The sequence below is a fragment of the Panthera pardus genome, unplaced genomic scaffold (assembly GCF_024362965.1).
Source record: "Panthera pardus isolate Hobbes unplaced genomic scaffold, ASM2436296v1 HiC_scaffold_24, whole genome shotgun sequence".
NCBI classification, from domain to species: domain Eukaryota; kingdom Metazoa; phylum Chordata; class Mammalia; order Carnivora; family Felidae; genus Panthera; species Panthera pardus.
The window spans coordinates 31,040,216-31,060,904 of record NW_026526810.1 but is presented as its reverse complement, the minus strand read 5'-3'; the positions used below and the strand labels follow the sequence as shown (position 1 = coordinate 31,060,904).

At 49.9% G+C, this 20,689-nt stretch overlaps 2 long non-coding RNA genes across 2 annotated transcripts in view; both read left to right on the top strand.

Annotated features, from left to right (window-relative positions):
* LOC109262805 (uncharacterized) overlaps positions 1-9,871 on the top strand; it is a 40,562-nt gene extending 30,691 nt beyond the window's left edge. Inside the window, exons 2-3 of the long non-coding RNA XR_002077966.2 lie at positions 9,528-9,632; positions 9,790-9,871. This is a non-coding gene — a long non-coding RNA (uncharacterized LOC109262805). The remainder of the gene's footprint in view (positions 1-9,527; positions 9,633-9,789) is intronic.
* A 5,931-nt stretch (positions 9,872-15,802) lies between these two features.
* LOC128772943 (uncharacterized) overlaps positions 15,803-20,689 on the top strand; it is a 45,319-nt gene continuing 40,432 nt past the window's right edge. The window contains exons 1-2 of the long non-coding RNA XR_008417059.1: positions 15,803-16,033; positions 19,443-19,536. This is a non-coding gene — a long non-coding RNA (uncharacterized LOC128772943). The remainder of the gene's footprint in view (positions 16,034-19,442; positions 19,537-20,689) is intronic.

Below are 20,689 nucleotides of genomic sequence, written 5' to 3'. Positions count from 1 at the left end.
AGCAGAGCCTGAGATGGAGATTTTGATGCATGTAGTTTATCAGGGGCAAGGGGCATGTTCTTGGGAGAAGTGGGTAAGGGAAGCAGGATGGGGCAGCAAGGATGTGGTCTTGGCCGGAGTCTGGCCTCAGCCTGACCCGTCCTGGTGGGAGCCGCACCTCAGAGCATGACCCCTGACAAAGGGGTCAGTCAAGGGGGCCAGCCTCTGTACCCCCAGAGTCACCTAGTCTGACATCAGAGGAGCAGGGAGGGATAACCCCCCAGGTGAGGTGGCTCCTCTTTGGCCAAAGACAGTTCTCTGAGGAAGAGGGTGGCTGTGAGCGGTGGCTGTCAACACTGCCAGGACGGGTGCCTCAGCCGTGTGAATAAGGGAGCTGGGTAGGGCACCCACAACATCACGGGGGGGGGGGGAGGGGCAAGGGAGAATCAGGAAAGAGCGTCAAGATCTCCGCCAGATCTTTTCCGAGACAGCTTACAGGTTCTGTGTATTTGTCCCTCCTCTTTTTTTTCTTTAAAAAAAATTTTTTTTTAATGTTTATTCATTTTCGAAAGGCAGAGACAAAGCACAAGCAGGGGTGGGGCAGAGACAGTGGAGGACACAGAATGTGAAGCAGGCCCAAGGCTCTGAGCTGTCAGGACAGAGCCCCATGCAGGGCTTGAACCCACGAACTGTAAGATCATGACCTGATCCCAAGTCGGATGCTCAATCAAGTGAGCCATCCAGGTGCCCCTCATCTCTCTTTCTTTTGCTAAAAGTCCTCACAGGCCGAACAGAGGAGTTCAGCAGAAGCTGCACGCGGGGCAGTGTCCTTGAGGGCCTTGGGGAGGGGCAGCAAGGAGAGGGAGACCCAGCTCTTCACCACTCACTGAGTAGTAGCCTGTCTTCCTTTATGCCCCGAAGGCCTGACCTTCTCTGCCTTAGCCAGGCCGGGGAGCCCTTCTGTCCTCTGAGCACCCTCCACACTTGACCACAGACCAAGCGGGCTGGGACGACTTGTTTTGCCTCGCTGAGCCCACGGTGAATTCTTATAAACAAGGGCTTCATCTTATTTTGATTTTCCAAGTGCCTCTCAGTGCCTTGCCCTTTAATAGGTGTCCACTAAATTGAGCACATCAAATAATGGATTCCTTAATTTTTTCTGAGAGGTGGGAGGAAGGACCAATACCCGCTCTGATGTCACCAATTGCCAAGGGTGTACTCATGTTCAGGTTGGGCCTGGGCAGTCTTCCCATCCCGGTGCCCCAGCCCCAGCCAGCCCTGAACCTCCTGCTCGGCCCTCCGCGCATCCTGTGTGGCAGCCTCGGGCGAGGGTGGGCAGCGGGACACAGCAAGGACAGAGAGCCCCCGCTGGCCTGGTGCACTAGCTCCTCGGCCTTAATTTATATGAAATGTGACTCCATCACTCAAAGCCTGTGCCTGGCCTTGGTCGGTGCAGGTAATGATGATATAGGCTCATTTATGCAAGATTATCCTTTTATCACATTTCCAGACTCATTTATGAGGCTCATGTTTCCCCCCGAGGGCGTCATCAAGCAAGTTAAGTTGTACTATTTCCCTCCCGCGGAGAACTGGCGGGAGCCTCCCCCGTTGACGGATGAGGCCCGCTGCCTTTGCCAAATAGGGTCGGCGTGATGGATCTTTTACTTGTGAATATTATAGCTGGAAATTAGCATGTTTATTGAGGTAGAATGTGTTTGTTTACATTCCACTACCCATGGCATTACCTCTTATGACCTGACTTATTTAGTTGAGGATAAGCACAAATGATCCGCGTTTTGGCACCCACGAAAAATTAATGAACTTCCAGATATAGAATCCAGCCTTAAGTAAACACACCAGTGAGGTGGGTGGGGGCAGAGGGGCCGGGAAGGGCTCTGGGGGGTTGCGTGGTAGGCGAGGTGGACGCCCTGGTACTCTGAGCCCGTCTGGAAGGGGCAGCAGGTTGGGAGGCAGAGGAAGGGCAGAGGGCGGTGGATGAGGTGTCCGTGCAGAGCATGCGGCCAGCACCCAGCCTATCAACTTTCCCTGACTTTCTGACAAGTGGGAGTCGGTAGAGGGGATGGAGAGAGACACGAGGAGAGCCCACGGCTCTCCTCCACATTCTCCTTCCATTCCTCCTCGCCATGTCCTGGTGTGGATCTCCAGGCTCCTCTCATGGAGGAAATCTCATCTGTGAAATGGGGCCAGCCTCACTCGTAACCTGAGAAATAAGCAGACTCACGTCGGACGTGTCTCTGCATCACCGGTGGCCGCAGTGTCAGGCGTGGAAAAGGGTGTTCACTGGGGGCCAGACGGTGGACAAATAGGACGCTAGAGATTAGCGTTCGGAGAACTTTGAAAAGGCCCAGGTGGAAAATATTTTGAGTTTTGTGAGCCACACAACCTCTATGCAACTACTCAACTCTGCCACCGTAGTGCAAAAGCAGCTAGAGACAAGATGTAAACATATGAGTGTGTCTGTGGTCCAAGAAGACTTTATTTTTAAAATCAGGTGTGGCTGGATTTGGCCATAGCCTTTCACCTCTATGTGGCGAGGCTGTGGAATGTTTTAGACTCAGACAGCTGGGCTTAAATCCCAGCACGTCCACTCTTTAGCTGTGTGGCCTTAGACAAGTTACTTAACCTCTCTGAACTCCCCTTTTCTCTCTGCAAAATGGAGGATAGTGGCTTGTACTTTTTTGGTATTCCTCTCACCATGCCTACAGGGTTGGGCTCAGAGAAGGAGCTCAGGAAATCTTGTGGATTGGCTTAAAAAATGTCTCTGATGATAATGACAGGTTCTGATGAGTACTACACTTTTTGATTTACAGTGCATCTCTCCCACATTTCGTTTCTACATCCTGTCCCCTACAGAATGATATGGTATTATTCTGCCCACTTTATTTGGTGTTTTTTTTTTTTTAAACGTTTATGTATTTGTTTTTGAGAGACAGAGCATGAGCAGGGGGAGGGTCACAGAGAAGGAGAGAGAATCCCAAACAGGTTCTGCTCTGTCAGCACAGAGCCCAGTGTGGGCTTGATCCCGTGAACCATGAGATCATGACCTGAGCCAAAATCAAGAGTTGGACACTTAACTGACTGAGCTGCCCAGACGGCCCTATTCTGCTCACTTTATAAATGAGAAAACCAAGGTCCAGAAAGACTTAAGAGACTTTCCACAGGTCACTATCTTAGTGCATTTGGGCTGCTATAGCAAAATAGCCCAGGCTGTGTAGCTTAGAAACAACAGAAATTCATTTCTTACAGTGTTAGAGGCTGGGAAGTTCAAGCTCAAGGCACTGGTAGATTCGGTGTCTAGTGAGACCTGCTTCTCTGTACACGGCCGTCCTTTCACCGTAACCTCATGGGGCAGAGGCTGCAGGGAGCTCCCTTGGGCCTCTTTGATGAGGGCACTAATCCCATTCATGAGGGCCCCACCCTCATGACCTCTCATCTCCTAAAGTCTCCACCTCCTAATCCCAACAGACTGGGCATTAGGTTTCAACATATGAATTTTGGGGGGCACATTCAGTCTCTAGAGGTCACACAACCAGTAAGGGACAGAACAGGGATGAAAATCAGTTATTTCAGCAGTGAATCCTTGCATTTTCCAGTACACCAGAGCTGCAAGGTGTCCCAAGCTGTCTTACCCCTGCCATGGCAGTGAGCAAATGGGCTGGCCGTATAGGTGCTTGGAAAATAGGTAGATTGGGTACATGATCTCTCTGTGGGAAGAGGTTGCTTCTTACCTCCTCAAGTTTTGAGACTTATAGCCTAGGAATATGGGGATCTCGGCTGTGTAGTGAAGATCCTAAAGTGGGTGAGCAGATTGGGGCTGGAGCCGGGGTGGGGGTGCGGTAACATTGCTGCAGGCTGAGGGATCCCCCTGGTGCAGAAAGAGGACAGAAAGTTGTGACCAGCTCAGAGATCAAGCTTTACTCTTCTGATAGAGCAGGACACCCTGTATCCGTAAGGGATAGCATTCAGCAGCAAGTAATCGAGACCCAAAAAGGCTCAGGCTTAACAGAAACAAAAACAAAACACAAAAGGGCAGGTCAATTTTTCTCTCTCAGGTGCTGTGAAATCCAGGGTGGTCATGGCTGGGGCAACAACTCCAAGATGTCATCAGAGTCTCTGGCATCTTCTATCTCTCTGCTTGGCCAAGTGGCTCTGCAAGTAGCTTCCACCCTCAAGGTTACCTCTTGGTCATAAGATAGCTACTGGAGCTCCAACCATCAGGATCACATTCCAGGTGGGAGAAAGAAGGAAGGAGGGGAGGGTGGGAGGGGTGCTTGCCAGCTGAGTCAGCCCCTTTTAAAGGAGACTTCTTGGGAACCCCACCCTAGAAGGGAACAGCTTTGACTTTCACTTCGTTGACCAGAATTCATGGGGCCGGCCCTATCTATAAGGGAGGTTGGGAACTATGGATGTTGTAGCTGGGCATTGCTGCCCCAGTCAGGGCTTTGCTAGTAAGGAAGAAGGGGAGAATGGATATAGCGTGGGCAAACCTCAGCCTCTGCCTCCTTCCCTTAATTGGCCAGAAAAGTAAACTGAGGCCCTGGAAAGGAAGCAACTTGCCCAATACTGCACAGTTAGGGGCGTACCTGAGACCAGACCGCAAGGTTTCTGACTCCAAGGCAGATGCTTCTTCTCCTGTCCATACTGCTTCACTCCGTAACCACACTCCCGGCCCCAAATAACAGTATTATTATTTATTAAGCATTAACCATGTGCCAGGTAGTATGCTAAAATAAAGGCTTTCCAAGCTTGTTCCCCTGAACCTGGTACCAACCGTCTGAGGCAGGCAGGACTATTATTCTCATTTTATAGGGGAAGGAGCCAAGAGTCAAGTGAGTGAGGTGACTGCTCCAGGTCACAGAACCCCTAAGTACGGAATGGGCTTGAAACCCAGGCTCCTGACCCAGGCTGTGCGCAATCTAGTGCCTGGGGTTAAAATGACCCAGGGACGTCCCCGGTGGGCTTCTGAGCGGAGGCGCGTCTCTCAGTGAACTTGTACCCTCGGGAACGCCTTCAGACCGCCCCCACAGTCAGGCAGCACACGTTCCACAGACCAAGGGGGCTCCCTGCTCCCCACCTACCTGGCCAGCCTCCCTTTCTGCTGCTTCTCATTCCAGCCAATTACTCCTAATGGAGTGATATGAAATGTAACTAACTTGGGGAAATATCTGTATACTTTAATTAAATCAGTTCGCAATTAGCCATCTGAGTAATGAGGCTAAGGTGTTTTATCTCCCTGTGAGCCAGCGGGCCAGGGGAGCCAAAGGCAGAGGGATTTTGTGCGAATGGCATGGTCCTAGTGACAGACTCCTCAGGGGTATAGAGGCAGGTGCTGGAAACCCCAGGAGAGGATTTGGCCCAAATTTACTATGATTAAATAAATACAGCACCTCAGAGAGGAGCTACTAGGAGCTATTTGTAGGACTAAATTTTTAATGGCTGCAGCCTGTTTTTCTTATTAAAGAAATACCAGGGCCTTTAATCCAAACACCTCGTGGCAAAGTGCTAAAAATTGCCCATGTCCACTGTGTGACCCTGAAGTCCCCAGACAGGGCAAATGCCTGACTGCACAGATTGGCCACTGTCCAGCAACAGGCTCTCAAAGGCTCCTTAAAGCTGGCAGGGCAGGGTGAGGCCGGTCAGGGATTTGCACTGGGCGCAAAATAAAGGCCCCAAATACTCAGCGGTCAAATAGTAGTATTTTAACAGAATATATTTTGAAAACCAAACTTAATGCAAAATGTTGATGATAAGCAAAATTTCACAATTTTAAATTAAAGAGGGTCAGTAACGATGTCATGCCATTGCTGAACCATCTGGGAGTTGGAAGTAAAAGGAAAAATCAGTAATATTGATTTTCTTTATTAAAAATTTTAATATTTTGTTCAACATGGATTTTTTTTATATTAGCTTTGATTTAAAAAATATTGCATTACAGGGGCGCCTGGGTGGCTGTCGGTTGAGCGTCCGACTTCGGCTCAGGTCACGATCTCACAGTTTGTGAGTTCGAGCCTCGCGTCGGGTTCTGTGCTGACAGCTCAGAGCCTGAGCCAGCTTCGGATTCTGCGTCTCCCTCTCTCTCTACCCCTCCCCTGCTCATGTTCTGTCTCTCTCTCTCAAAAATTAATAAGCATTAAAATTTTTTTAAAATATTGCATTACAATATTATGTATCTTAATTACTACCTTTTTGGCACCCACTTGTATTCCTATGGGCAAGTGCCTCACTTACCTAATCCTTGTCCTGGCCCTGCCAGCTGGGTTGCCTCTAAGAGCTGGTGTCTCTTTTGGTCAAATGGCCATTCTGTGGGCCCCTCTAGGACCCAGCTGAGTTCTCAGGGGCTCTGTGTGGTAGAATTTATGGTGGCAGAGACAAGGGCGGCTCTTGGAACCTTAGACCGTTAATGCAGAGAGCAGTCTCGTGATTGCTCCAGCAAGGCCCAGAGACTAGAAGCAGCTGGCCCAAGGTCACACAGCAAGTTTGTGGCAGAGCTTGAACTGGAGCTGGGTTTTCCTGATTCCCTACAGGGCTGTTACTCATCAGAGGAGAGCTGGGATTTTCAGATGACTCAGGGCGAAAGCCGTCAGAGAGTTGCCCTCCATGAAGGGAGGCCCTGAGAGAATGGCCCAGGGTCGATGGTGCTGATGGGTGGGCCTGGCTCCCACACACAGCCCCTCTCTCCCTTCCAGTGACTGGTGCAGAGGTGGCCATGTGACCCAGTCCTGGCCACGAGGACACAGCAGAAGTCATTGGCTGGAGCTAATGGGGACAGAATCAGCTGATATCCTTTTAGATCTTTTTGCCCATTCTCTTCCCCCTTCACATCTTGACTTATACTCTGTGCCTGGGAGTGAGCAGCTGCTTCATGGCCTTGAGGACAAAAGCCACAGGCTAAAAAGAAGAGAGGAACCTGGGTCGCAAGGCCCCTTGAACCCTCTGTCCCAGCCCTGGGCTGCCTACTGCATCTCTTATTCAGTGAGTTAAATTAATGTTCTCTGCTCAAGCCATGATTAGCTGCATTTTCTACAGCACTCACAGCTTGAATGCTATAGCAGCTCCGTCACCCATGGTACAAAGAGCAGCTTTTGGTGAAATGTATTTGGTATTCACATGGCTCACTCCCTGCTTCATTCAGGTCTTTGCTCCCTGTCACCTCCTCCGGGAAGCCTTCCCTGACCACCCTATCTAAATAGCAGCTCCCATCACTCTCCGTGCCTTTTCTCTGTGTTACTTTGTAACGGTTCTTGTCCATCTCTACCTGACAATGTGTGATGTGATTATTTGTTACTTGCCTCCTCCACGGGAGTTAGTTCCACAGGGGCAAGGCTCTTCTGTTGGCCTTTTATGACTGTATCCACAGTGCCTAGAACAGCAGTTAGCACATAGTAGGTCCTCAATAAATATTGTTGAATGAATGGACATACTCTGGGCCAACTGGGTCCTGAGCCTTTGCTCCTGCCTCGGGCATCTGCCAGCTCTCCAAGACAGCAAGTTAACATGGTCCTTGAAATTAGAATTTCCACTTCCTCTCTGGTTTGAGCCCTCAGTACCCAATTGTGAATTCTTATTATTGACCCCTCTGCTCTCCTCTGATGGATACCACTGGACACCCCAGATCTTAACCAACTTGCCTATGGGCTCTGCCTCTTCCAGCCTTGTCTCACCAGACGTCTACCCTGCCCATGCCCCATGATGCCCAGTGGCACCCTCTGCCTGCGACATCTTCCCCATCTTTCTTCATCCCCAGCCTCAATGTCATTGTTCTTGTGGGATCCCAGGCGGTGACGACGCTGTGCGAGAACTCCCGACTCTCCTGTTGACAATACATCAAAAGCCATTACCTCCTGGTTCTGATTTCCAAGATGGGAGCCTGCCTCTAAGAAAACAAAACGAATGGGTTTGGTGTGCCAGAATCCATTAACTGGCTACCCGAACTAATCAACAGCAGGAATTCAAGGAAATTGCAAATTGAGAAGCCAGATTATTTGGGTCTCTTGATTGAGATCAGAAGAATAATTGTTTGAGGGTTCCATTTAATAAGCTTTGTTTACTAACCCCAGATCTTGTTTTGATATTTCAGCCTCAGTTATTGGGGGTATGCCCACACTATATAATTGTGCCATTGTTGCTGGTAGGGACCTCAGAGCTTCTCTACCCACATCCTTTCATTTTATAGTTAGAGAAAATGAGGCACAGAGAGGGAAAGCAACTTCCCCCAAGGTCTCCCAGGGATTGGAGACTCCCAGCTAAGGGACTTCTACTTCTGAGAAAACCAGCAAGAGGTTCCAGTGGCCTCAAAAGGAATCTTTCTCACATGGCCATTAATGCATCCTGAAAGAGTTAAAGAACCAAATCCCCTCACCATTTAAGGAAATACTTGGACAAATGTGATGGGAAGGGGCAGCGTGTCATTGTCTCCTGAATCTTCTTTGGAAGGTAAACATGGCTGCCCCCATAAATACCCGCTTCTGCCAAGGAGCTGTCTTTATCTGGTAGTTACTGAGAATGCCACGGAGCCAAAATATTACAGAGAATCGCCACACGTGAGGGATAGTCTGGAGAACCTTCCTTGAGGCCTGGAATTGCCCAGTTCTGTAACAGCCAGGGCTGGAAGCAGAAGAGACAAGGAAAATCATGGTTGGGGGATGTCAGGGAGGTTTCCCCTAGGAGAGACTCTGCACCTGAAGAGCAGGGTTTAGGGGACAGACGGGTGTCTATTATCAGTGGGAAACCAGTGGGTGATGAGATGTGTTCAGGGAAAATCCATCCATTCTACACGGTTTGTTGGAGCATCCTCCCCCCACCCCTTTTTAAAGTAGGTTCCACACCCCGTGTGGAGCCCAATGCGAATTTGAACCCAGCAGTGGATGTCTCCTTCCACTACAGGATATGCAAATCACTTATAATTGGAATCCCAGGAGTGGGGCTGCCACACGTAGGGTGTGGGTAGGCTCAGAGTACTGCAGACATCACAGTTGGGCCCTGGTTCCCTCTACTGGGAAAACCTTTCCAGTCTTTCAAGAAAGCCTCCCATCCCCTCCAGTCATTCATGTATCCATTCTTTTGACCAACAGGACCATCACCTTCTCTTCTTCCATAAGAGATACTGGGAATGTACACAACGGGATGTGGTCCCTCCCCTCCAAGAGTCGTTGAGCAGAGACCAGATCTGTCCCTGTTTCTGCGGCTCAAGCACCATCAAATGACTACGTTATCCTGACCAACTCGGTCACTCAGCCCGGCGTGCTTAGCGGCTCGGGCACCACGACCCCCTTTTGCCACACGCTTGTGTTCATACCATCGCAGCTGGCACTAGTTCCTTTGAGCAGCTGGGCCCCATCTTTAGTTAGGAATCCGTTTTTGGATTGCTGAAACTCCAGGGATTTTAAACAAGAACGTGCTGTTAAGTGTCCCCCATCCTATGCTCAGCCAATTGATTGTTTGAACTTAAATGGGAAACCACGTTTTTCTTTGTCTGTTGAACTTCACCTGCTTGCATCCAGCCTATTGTATATTTTTTTCTTTTGTAGCCCATTAAGGACTTTTCCAGCCCCAATTTTGCCACGCAACGGTTTCTGCAATGCCTGGAAACAGGGAACGTGTGCTTTGAGAGTCTCCCTTTAAGGCAGTAACAGGTAGAAATGAACAGAGATAAGGGTAGGCCTTACAACACTTCACCAGTGACTGCCTTCCAATCAGTTTCCCCTACTGTTTGTGTGGGGTTGACTAACCAGCCGTGAATCTGCATCTCTAAACTCTCATCTTGTCCCCTCCCTCCATTTTGTCTACAAGGCTAACAACAGAGACTTAAGAAATGCTTCCTAGCAATCAAAATGCATTATGTCTAAAAGCGTCCCGTCAGAGGGAAACCAGGTGAGTTGAGCATATGCCTTTTCTTGCTGAATTCCCACTAATTCTTAATAGTCATCATTTCTTTGTTCCCTGACTGCTTATAAACCAGGAGAATACGATTAGTCACAAAAGAAAGTTCTAGGAAGGGAGACAACAGGTTTACACAGGTCAGGGATGGCAGGATTCCACTGTAGCAGGAGCCCCAGCTTCCCCCACAGGCAGCAGGAGGAGGTGCAGGAAGGAACTAGCACAGGAAGCTGCATTTGGGAAGGTGGTTCCTTCTCGAGCAATCGGAAGGAGCTGTTCTCACCACAGGACGTTTTCCAGGAGAAAACTCTTTAAAAGCTGAAACTGGAAAACATAGCCAAAACAGAATGACATGGGACATATCATCTGACCTTAGGAGCTAGGCCCTGGGAGAGAGTGGTCCATCCAGTACTACAAGGGCTGAAGCATGCAGTCCTGTCCTAGAGGCAGGTTATACCCAAGACATAACCCAATAATGGTTCTTCTGGGAGCTAAGATATGAGAGGGAACATGAAAAGCAGCTGGAACTATGGGGCATCATCAGAGCCCTTATACTTGCAGTCATTGAAAGGTCTGTCTTTTTAATACAGATGTGCCCTCCTTCAAGTCCTGGTTAATCGCCACCTAGACACCATGCCTCCAGATCTCACAGGAGGACAGCCACCTGAGGTGGTATTTGCCATTAGTGATATAGGTTGGGTTTTCCAAATCATGCCACCTGGTGGTCATTAGGAGAATCACAGGACCGGTGTTCAGCATATGCATTGGTAAGGGGGTGCATCACATAAATCACTCAATTTGCAAGAAAGCACGCCAATTTGACTTAGTGTTTGTAAAGCCACAGTAGCTATTAACAATTCCAGGTGGTGAGAAAAACACTTTGGGGGGGGGGCACAACAACAAAATAGGCCAGTGGACAGAAATGTAAGAGGAGTATTTTGTATGCTGGGGATGGGTGGAGGGGGTTGTCCATACAAGATAGAAGACAAAAGGGAGAAGGACAAGAAGGAAATGAAAATGGACCAACTCAATGAGATTGGAGGGATTCCTGATCTGTGGCTTAGACCCTGGCTAATTGTATCACTCATAGGTGTCTCCCTCACTTTACCCCTTAGTTTAACTCAACAGGCTCGTATTGAACGCAGAAGTAAGTGCTTCGCTAGAGGTGAGCAGTCCCGAGCAGTCGGGAGGAACTGTTCTCACCTCTTCATGAAGCTGCCCGGACGGTTTGGCTCCTGAATTCGGTGGCCTGCATGGGGTCTTGAAGAGATGTTTTCCTACCTCATGCATTTTTTTTTTTAATTATTAGTTGTGGTAAAATACACATAAGTTTACTACCTTCACCATTTTTACGTGTACAGCTCAGTAGCATGAAGTGCATTCACATTGTGGTGCAAATATACCACCATCCATCCCCAAAACTCTCCTCATCGTCCCAAACTCAAACTCAGTGGCTGTTAAATACCAACACCCCTGTCCTCCCTTCTTCCATCCCCTGGAAACTACCAGTGTGATTCCCCTATGAATGTGGCTGTGTCAGGGACCTCACATAAGTGGAGTCATGCAGGGTTTGCCTTTTTGTGACCGATTGACTTCACGTAGCATAATGTCTTCAAGGTTCATCCTTATTGTCGCCTGTGTCCTCCCTTTGTAAGACTGAATAATATTCCCTCGTATGTATATATGCCGTTTTGCTTACCCCTTCATCCCCTCGTGGGCCTTTGGGTTGTTTCCACACTGCGTCTGTTGTGAGTGATGCTGCCGTGAACACGGCTGAGCAAACATCTGAGTCCCCGCTTTCGCTTCTTTTAGGGAGGCGCCCGGAAGTGAGAGTGCTGGATCATATGGTAATTCTATCTTTAATTTTGGGGGGAAACCACCATACTGTTTCCATAGCAACCTCACGCATTCTTGTGAGGAAATGCCACCCCTACTTAAGCCAGACACAAAGTACCCCAGGGAATGAGAACTGGAGCCTTCTGGAGATGGAACACCATCTCCGGGTGGAAAAGAAGGGCTTGTGTTTTTCGAGTTTCACCTCTTGCTTCTCTGTCTCCTAACTCCCACCCTGAACATGAATAGCATCCGTATATTTAAGCCAAATTTCAAACCCACCAAGGCTGGGGCAGAGAAGAGCCCGGACTCCCTTGGTGGGATTGGAGGAGGGTAGAGGCCCAGATAGTAAGTTGGGGTGCACAGCCCTCTGTCCACGTAATAAACACATCGTGTGACCCTGGGGGGATTTGGCATCTGTACTGAGGACTCATCAGATACCCAAGGAGAATCAGGTTTACACATTGAAGAAAAGTCCCCTTCAACCACTATCTCCTTCCACCCTTGCAGCCCCTACTTCGCTTGGAGAGAGGACAGCTCCTCTTGGAGCAAAGAGTAATTTAACCGATTCCTGCCATTACTTGATGCCATCTGCAGGGGGCAGCCTGGCACAGAGGAAAGTGAGGCTTTGGACTCCCAGAGACCTGGGTTTAAATCCTTCCTCCACTGCCTACTGTTCACGTGACTTTGGACATGTTCCTCAATTTCTTTGAGACTCATCTCAGAGTCCTTAAGACCAACGATGATCATGTTGACCTTTTCCCTGCTGTAAAGATGACATGCCATGGAGGACGTACAGTTCCAAGCCCAGCACCCAGAACCTAGGGATTCCATGGATATCCCTGCCTTCCTTCCTCTCCTGTCCTTCCTCAGTTGTTGACTTTGATCATGTTCTGCCAGAGTCCTCCTCTCTCCAGGCTTCCGTGGCCAGTCTTCAGAGGCTGTTTCTCACCAACAGTGGCTCCATTTTTTATTATTCCCGGATGGCCTCTTGGTCCCGGATTAGCTCAGACACGTTTCTCTGGGGCCTCCCCATCCACCGGGTGACAGGGGCAGGGCGTGAAACCACCCCCACTGGAGCTAACCCCAAAGCCAGGCGGTGCTCTCTGCTCTGCCATCTCCTGCGGCTGCAGATTGTGCGAGGAGAGGGCGGCCGGCCCAGGTGAACACAGCCTGCCCAGGCCCAGTTTCATTTGGCTTTTGTTAGATTGGGTTACAAGCTTAACGAACGTTACTTAACTGAAGAGGACTTTGGGGTGTGTGTGCGTGTGTGTGTGTGCGTGTTTGCATGTGTGTGTGTGTGTGTGTGTGTTAATAGCAATTTGTGATAGATGCCTTTGGCGCCCACACATTCAATAACACCCACACTCACAAAAAAGAAGGGGGGAGGGGAGCCGTTTTATGGGAGATAACATAACTGCTTGCAATTTGGCTATTCATTGTATCTTTGGCATTTTATGTACTGCATTAGCGGAGGCAATTTCATGCATATGGATATAATGCATTAAGTGGAGGCATTTAAATATAGTGAAACTAATTTTATGATGATTAGTTGAAGGAAAACATTGCATTCGTATCATCTATATAGAAGCCAATTTGCATGAAAATGCCCAAAGTTGCTATGCCAACATTTTCTGTGCTGCTGGTCGGGGTCGTCTCCGAGTCAAGACTTTGTATTAAAAATCGGTCTCCAGTGCCCGTGTCTTTTAATTCATTGCAAGCTGTAGGCCATTTGCTCACAAAGCGCTCGCAGTAAAACAAATGAATAGCTAAAATACTCATTTGCATGATTCCCATTTGAAAACGATTCCCCTGAAATTAAAAAAGCGTGTTACTCGGTTGTGAAGATGGATGGGCCAGTGAGGCGGGCAATTAATATTTTCGGCGTTCTCTTTAAAGCCCTCCCAAGACTGAGAACAGCACATGCCAGACAAATTGGGCCCCACAACAGTTTCAGGGCCTCGGCGGCAGCAGCTTGCTTCCACTGTCTCCCCTTTATTGTCTCACTTACATTATGCAGTAATTAAAACTATTTACCATTCCTACTTATCCGCCATCTGCTACCACGGAAGGTTCCTCTTCTTTAGAAAGCCTTCTTAAAGAACCGCAGAGAGAGGGGAAGGCTTGGCACTGGCTGTGGAAAGTGGTTCCAGTGGTCTTCCCCCCTCCCCCTGCCACGTCCACCTGTCCCTCCGTGAAAGGAAAGACGCAGTGATGGAGGAGGTCGTGGGTGTGATACCGGTGCCTGAGCGAGCGGGTTGTGTCAGAAGGGGAGGAGGTGTTAGGGTACAGCTTCCTTCATCTTTGGGGGGAGAGTCTTGGTTTAGATCTGGGGTGATCCATAGGTGTAGGGGAAGCCTTGGCCTGCATCGTCAGGGCCTGGAGGCTTTGACCATGCAGTTGGGCTCTGGGGCAAAGCCACCAACTACAGTTGTCCAGGTTGTTCACTGCACAAGTATGCCCAGCCCAGGGCGCTATAAAAGCTGAGGTCCATCCTGGGATCCCTGCGCCAGTCTGAGGTCCTGTGGGGCTGTGTCTGCCCTAAGACGGCTCCTTCTTCAAGTTCACACAAAGGCGCTCTGTGACCTAGCTGTGGCCTTGTCTGAGAGAAGCCATTTTGAAAGCAACCAAGTCGCTGCCTCTTTTCTGTGGCAACTGCCACCCTCAGATTGGTTCAACCATGGGGCCTGGCCTTGCACAGGCTTGACATTTGTTTGCAGAGGTGGAGCTGGGATGTCCAAAGAGCAGCCTCCTCCACAAGCATTTTCATTTCCTCCTGGGCCCAGCTCCCTAAGCAGGGAGAAAGCAAATGCCTCAGGATATGAAGACGGATTCTCACCAGGACAGCAGACGGCCCAGAGCCTGCTCCAGGAGGACAAGGACTGCGTGGGGAGTGCTTTCCTCTCCTTTCCCGAGCGTGCCCCAGTGCTGGGCACACAGCACGTTTTCCAGAGAACTTGTTGAATGAAGTCCAGGGTGAAGCTTTTGGTTCTGACGTCACTACCCTGGGGTGAAGCCTCTTCTGGACTTCACCCAGCAGACTTAAGACTCACACCTCACCTTCCCATCTCAGTGGTCCTTTTCTGGAACTTAGCCAAAGGGTTCGCATTTGCCTAGAACTGAGCTTCCTGGCTGTGACTCTTCCGGCCCCCTTCCTCACTAGAGGCCTCGAGGCCATGAACTCCACATCTGACCTAGGCCTGAACACCCCTTCCATCTCATCTCCGGGAACCTCACCTCTGCCTCTCTACACTCCCAGCCCCAGAGACCGCTGTCTCCGCCTCCGCTAACTTATGTGGCTGAGACACCTCCATCTCCAGGTGGCTCTGGAGCCTCCTGGCACTGGTAGGTCAGAGAGGATGCCTGAACACTCAAAATGAAGTCATAATGCTTTCCTGAAGACGTTGCTTGCAGGTGCACCCAGGAAGGGTGAATTTCAAACGAGGGCTTTGTCCAACAATGGTGTGGATGTTAATGGCCTTGGAGGTGGTGAGTCCCACATCATTGTCCCTAAAGGTGTGATGGCATCTGGGAGTCACACATCAGAATCTCCACCCCCAACCCAGAGGCCCCTCCCAGGCACTGGGAGCTCTCCTGTTTCTAGGCTAACTAGAAACTCATTCTCGCTAATAGGACACAGAAGGAATGGGACTGGATGGTGCAGGTTATATAATTAAAGCAAATACACACATGTGTGGGGGAAAAGGCAAGATTTAACCCAGGGACAATTCTTTCTAAGGCTCGGCCGCAGCCAGGAAGGGAGCAAGGAGTGCCTTCTGGGGCCTCTCAAATGCTGTCACATCAGCGGATGCTTATACCACCAGCAGGAACTGCCTGCCCAAACCTTAGCCCCCATCTCCCTGGGCCCCTGCAGACTGGCCAGCATGCCAGACACAACCAGTGTGCTGGAAAGGGCCCTGACCTTGGCCATAGCCGTGGGTTGGAATCTCCCTCTGCCACTGATTGTCTGACCCCAGGGCAGCCCTCAAAAGTCTCTGCTAGTCTCAGTTTTCTCATCCCCTGAATGGGGTTTCGTGCATGCCTGTCTTGAGACACTAGTTAATGCTTGCATCATATTTCAGTGCCCGGTCCGCGTCCCCAGAGCAAGACTGTGCTGTCCTGGAGTAGACGCAAGAAGGAAGCATCTCGTACACCAAGTGCGGCAGGTGCAAGTGTTGGAGGCTGTCGGTTGCTCTTCCTGACACCTGCAGAGTCCATCGCTGCAATTCAGACCCAGGTGCTTGAAAAACCGGGCCGGGCCTTGCTGAGGACAGGCCGCGTGTTTACGCCCAGAGCACCCACTCTGCGCCAAGCCCTGTGTCACGTGAGTGACCTCCCTCCGATTCTTTTTTTTTTTTTTTCCCTAGTTTATTTTTGAGAGAGAGAGAATGAGTCGGGGAGGGGCAGAGAGGGAGGGAGACGCAGATCTGAGGCAGGCTCCAGACTCCGAGCTGTCAGCACACAGCCTGACTCAGAGCTCGAACCCATGAACCGTGAGATCATGACCTGAGCCCAGGTCGGACCTAAGCGGCTGAGCCACCCAGGCGCCTCCCTTCCTCCAATTCTGTGGTCCTCATTCAACTGATGGAAAAATTAGGTTGAGTCCCAGAGCCCAGTGCACTTCCTAACTTGCTGTGTAACATCAGGAAAGTCACTTGCTCTCTCTGAACCTCCATCTCCTGATTTCCACCTCACATCTGCTGCAGTCCCCCTCCCCACCATGCCTGTCAAATTCTCTGCTGGCTGCTAAGCTGCATCTCCCGGTAAATCATTGTAATTATTATTGTGAAGCTTTGTTGTTAAGACATGAGTGAGAGAGAGAAGCATTCCTAGTCACCAAAGAAGACATTAGTAAAAGTAACCCCCAAAGCGGGAATATGGAAGGGAGGGGGGAGAAAAGGGCAGAAAATGCAAAGTTAACCCCTCTGAAACCACCTTGGAGGGATTGGCTGGAGGAAAAGAAGGGGGGAAAGCCTAATACCCACTTAGTAACCACCACTAAAGATCAATACTGGACCAAAATAGAATCCTACGTAGGAAATGATCTTGCTTCACAGCCCTGGGAAAAAAAAAAATTTAACATAGAGAAGCCATTTAAAGCAGAAAAAATATTTGTATGTAAAAGGAAATATTTTAGGTAGGAGTTGAATACCAAATGATTTTGGGTCTCTGTGGGGAGTAATGAGGCATAGCAAACACACAATTCTATATGCATGTAATATTATCATCGCACGCCTCGGAAAGCTTTTAAATCACAGAAATGCAGTTAGGGACCATTGTACAAAATAAACATCCCACTTGGTGTCTTGCCTGCCCTAAGTTCCTTGATCTAGAGCAGCACTGCCAGATTTTTACAGCCCCATAAATTAACGTGGTGCTGATTTGATTGAGCTAAATTAATAAGACTTGTGCTTTGTTGCAAAATAACTATTACAGTATGTTGTGGGGACGCACTGCCGATAAGGAAATTGCCGCCTTTAACAATCCCACTGAAGTTTCATGGAGGATTTCAAAACCGATTTTAATTAAAACAAAAGCCGATGTGTGGCAATAATGTGGGTGTTAAGGAGAGAAAATGCAAAATGTCTTTTTAAATCCATTTTAATATGTCTTAAGGACTGGATGATCGATGTGGTGAGAGCCAGCGGCTGACATCATGCTGGGATGCTGCCTGTGTTCTCTGCTTCGGCGACACTGGCACTTTGGGCCCGCCCTCGGGCCTCTGCGCTGGCTCATGACTTCCGGGGGAGGGGTCATCTCCTGAGTTGGGGCTCCAGCAGACAAGGAGCCTCAAAACTGGAGCCACTAGGGGCCTCGGGGTTGGAGGAGGCAGGAATCAGGGCCCACAGTGCCTCTGGTGCTGGGCAGGAGTGTGCGTTTGGTTGGTCCGCCGGCCAGAGCCACATTCAGTCTGAACTTCTACTCCTCCGTTCCGTTAGCTGTGAAATGGGAATAATGCTAGAATTCACCTCACAGAGCTGCTGTGAGGCTGGTGCCTGGTGCACCGATGCCTGAAAAGGTAACTTGTTGACCGAGGAAACCCCAGCAACACAAATGCTAGTTTCCTTTTTACTTGATTTAAATCCGAGATGGTTAGCCCTTACCCGAGGTCCGGCTGTACACAAACGATACACAAAGACCAGGTAGTGATGTTTGGAGGCCCTGTGATGTCCTGGGTGCTGTTCTGAGCAACTCGTTCGCATGTGCTGTCCCCCGTGAGGCTCAGAGGTGAAGGGAGGTGTCTGTATCACGCAGTGTAATAAGTGGTGAAGCTGGGATTTGAACTAGGCCCGAGTCACCCCAGCACCCTGCTCTGAACCACCAGTGGCCTTCAAACTTCTTTGAAAAATAATGCATTTTCCCATATGACCCAGTGTATACAGACACACACCCTTATAACTAAAGTAGAAGTTTCACAAACGTAATGTTTTTACATTACGTATGATGCATATAATGTTTTTATTATTCCATTTCTTTCGTAAAAGAAACTGTTCATGACTCACTTAATGCTTTTGCAACCTGTACTTGAGACGCAACCTTTGGTTTGGAAAATGCCACACGCACTTGTCACTATGTGGGAGGCTTTCTGTGTGTACTCATTTGACCAGACCACCTGCCCAGGAGGTGGGTAGTGGTGTGTCCATTCTAGAAACGAGAAGCTGAGGCTCAGGAGGGAGGAGTGGCTTGGCCGCAGCTCTGACCTTGCACCTTGTGATGGTTGTGTCTCGACCATTGCTACACTGTATGCTCCTTTGGGGAATTACCACATCTGCCTGGTTCTTTCCCAGTGTCTGTCCAGTGCCTGGCATGGAGCAGCCCCCCACCCCGGGCACTGTTGAGTGAATGAAGGAGTGGTGCAGCCAAGCACCAGTTCCCATGCTGGGCTTCCATAGTCCACCAGGCTTCATGCCAGAATTCTCTCTGGCTTCTCTCTGTACCCATCCTCCCTCCTTGGGGACAGGCCCTCCTTGTGTCTCCCAAAGGCAGGGCCACCTTGGTCTGGCAGGCCTCTACCAGGTCACAGGTTATAGCTGACAGGACTAGAAAGACTTTCAGTGGGAGGGGAAGGGCTCTCTCGGGGACTCCAATAGGGACACCCTGCAGGTGACCGCCAGGGGAGCCCAGAAGGAGGAAGTTGGTACCATTCAGAGGAGGCAGAGGGGAGAGTTCACGGGAGCCGTGGAACTGAACTGATTCTCATCAGTAGGAGTCTGTGTGGAGGTGGAATCAGGTCCACATCCTGGTAGGGAGGCCGAAGTGTCCTCATTGGTTAATGAGGAGACATTTACAAGGCAGAACCAGCAGCCTTCTCCGGAAGTTTGCCTTAAACACAGACAGAACTTGGTTTGCCTGTCAACTCTGCTGGCCCAGGACTTGAGACCGAGCTGTGGGATCTTAACCATCCCAATGAGGGGGTCCTAAGGATCCTGACAGCGCTTGGGTCTGGTGGGAGGCCCAGCAAGAGGCTGGAGTGGGAGAGGGGCGTGGACGCAAGCTCCTAGGCATCCTGAGTACCTAGTGAAGGGCTAGGAGCTGTGGGGAGACCCTGGGAAGGAAGAAGTTGAGAAGAATGGACTGGAAGGGGGCAAGGCCCCTTAGGAGGCTCTCCAGTTTCCAGGCCCAAAGCTCCTTCCCCATAGGGAAATGTCCATCTCCCCTTGCCAGGGACACCAGTCCCTTGGCTATTTCTTCCTTGGGTTTTATACTGAAGTGGCTGCTCTGTTCTGTTCTAGAAGATTCCATGTGCTCCAGCAGCAACAAAGAGGAGACCCTAGCGGATGGATGAGCCAGCACTTTGAAGAGCTGGGTCCCGATGCCAACAATAAGGTAAGGTCACCTCATCCATGCCCTGGCCAAACTATGGCTGCCTCCTTCTGCAGGACACAAGAAAACCTCCTCTCTAAATCATACCTGTACCATTTGGACTGTGGGGCCCACAGTTGCTCCCTCCCACTCACCACATAGCAGAACGATGAATCTCACCACTTTGGAGCCACCATCCCTGCATCTAAACCCCAGGTTGGCTTCTTCCTAGCTGGGTGATCTTGGGCAAGTTATTTCAGTGCTCTCAGCCTTAGTCTACCCATCTGTAAAATGGGGTACGAATTCTACTTATCTTATAGGGCTGTTATGAAGACTAAATGAACCCATTCAGATGAAGTGAGGGCATCTAGTAAGCACCGGCAGGAGGTAGAATTATCATTTTTATTATCTTCTTCCTCGTACATGCACTGAGCAGGGTCTTAGCAAGGTCTGTACAGGGGGCGGGGGTGGGAGCCTGGGATAAAGAGCTGCATAAGACAAGGGCCTGCGTTTAAGGAGCTGAGTGCCCAGGGAGACAGATGGGGAAAAGCTGAAGAAATGCTGCTCTGGGACCACGACTTCAGACTCCAAATTTAGTGCTTCCCCTAAGAAGCCACAAAACAAAGATCCTGTCTCCTGCTTGCTGCTGGCACCCATTCCCCTCCCAGAACTACCGGAACAGAAGGAACCCCACACATGTCAACTGGATTTTCTCTCTTTATAGCTGGGGAAACTGAGGTCTGGCCGGGAAGGGGCTGGCTCAAGCCTTTCAGGGATGAAGTCAGACCCCACTGGGACCCAGCTCTCTCTGCTCTCAGACTGGGGCTCCCCCCACTTCTCATAGGAACCCCCCAACTACATGCCCCCTCTTTTTGTTGCAGGAAGGGTTGAGAGGCAGAGAGAATAGAAGCCTTCTGGACGAGGCCCACTCATTCTCCCCAGGAGCTCTTAGACCTGACATTCACTGGATTTTTCCTTTTTGTTCCCTCATTTCATCTTTTTTTAAAAACAAAGTGTAATTAACATACAGTGTTAATGTTCGTTTCAGGTGTACAATATAGTGACTTAACACTTCCATACATCACCCAGGGCTCATCCTGATAAGTGTCCTCTTAATCCCCTTCACCTACTTCACCCATCGCCCCCTCCTCCCCTCTGGTAGCCTTCTGTCTGTTCT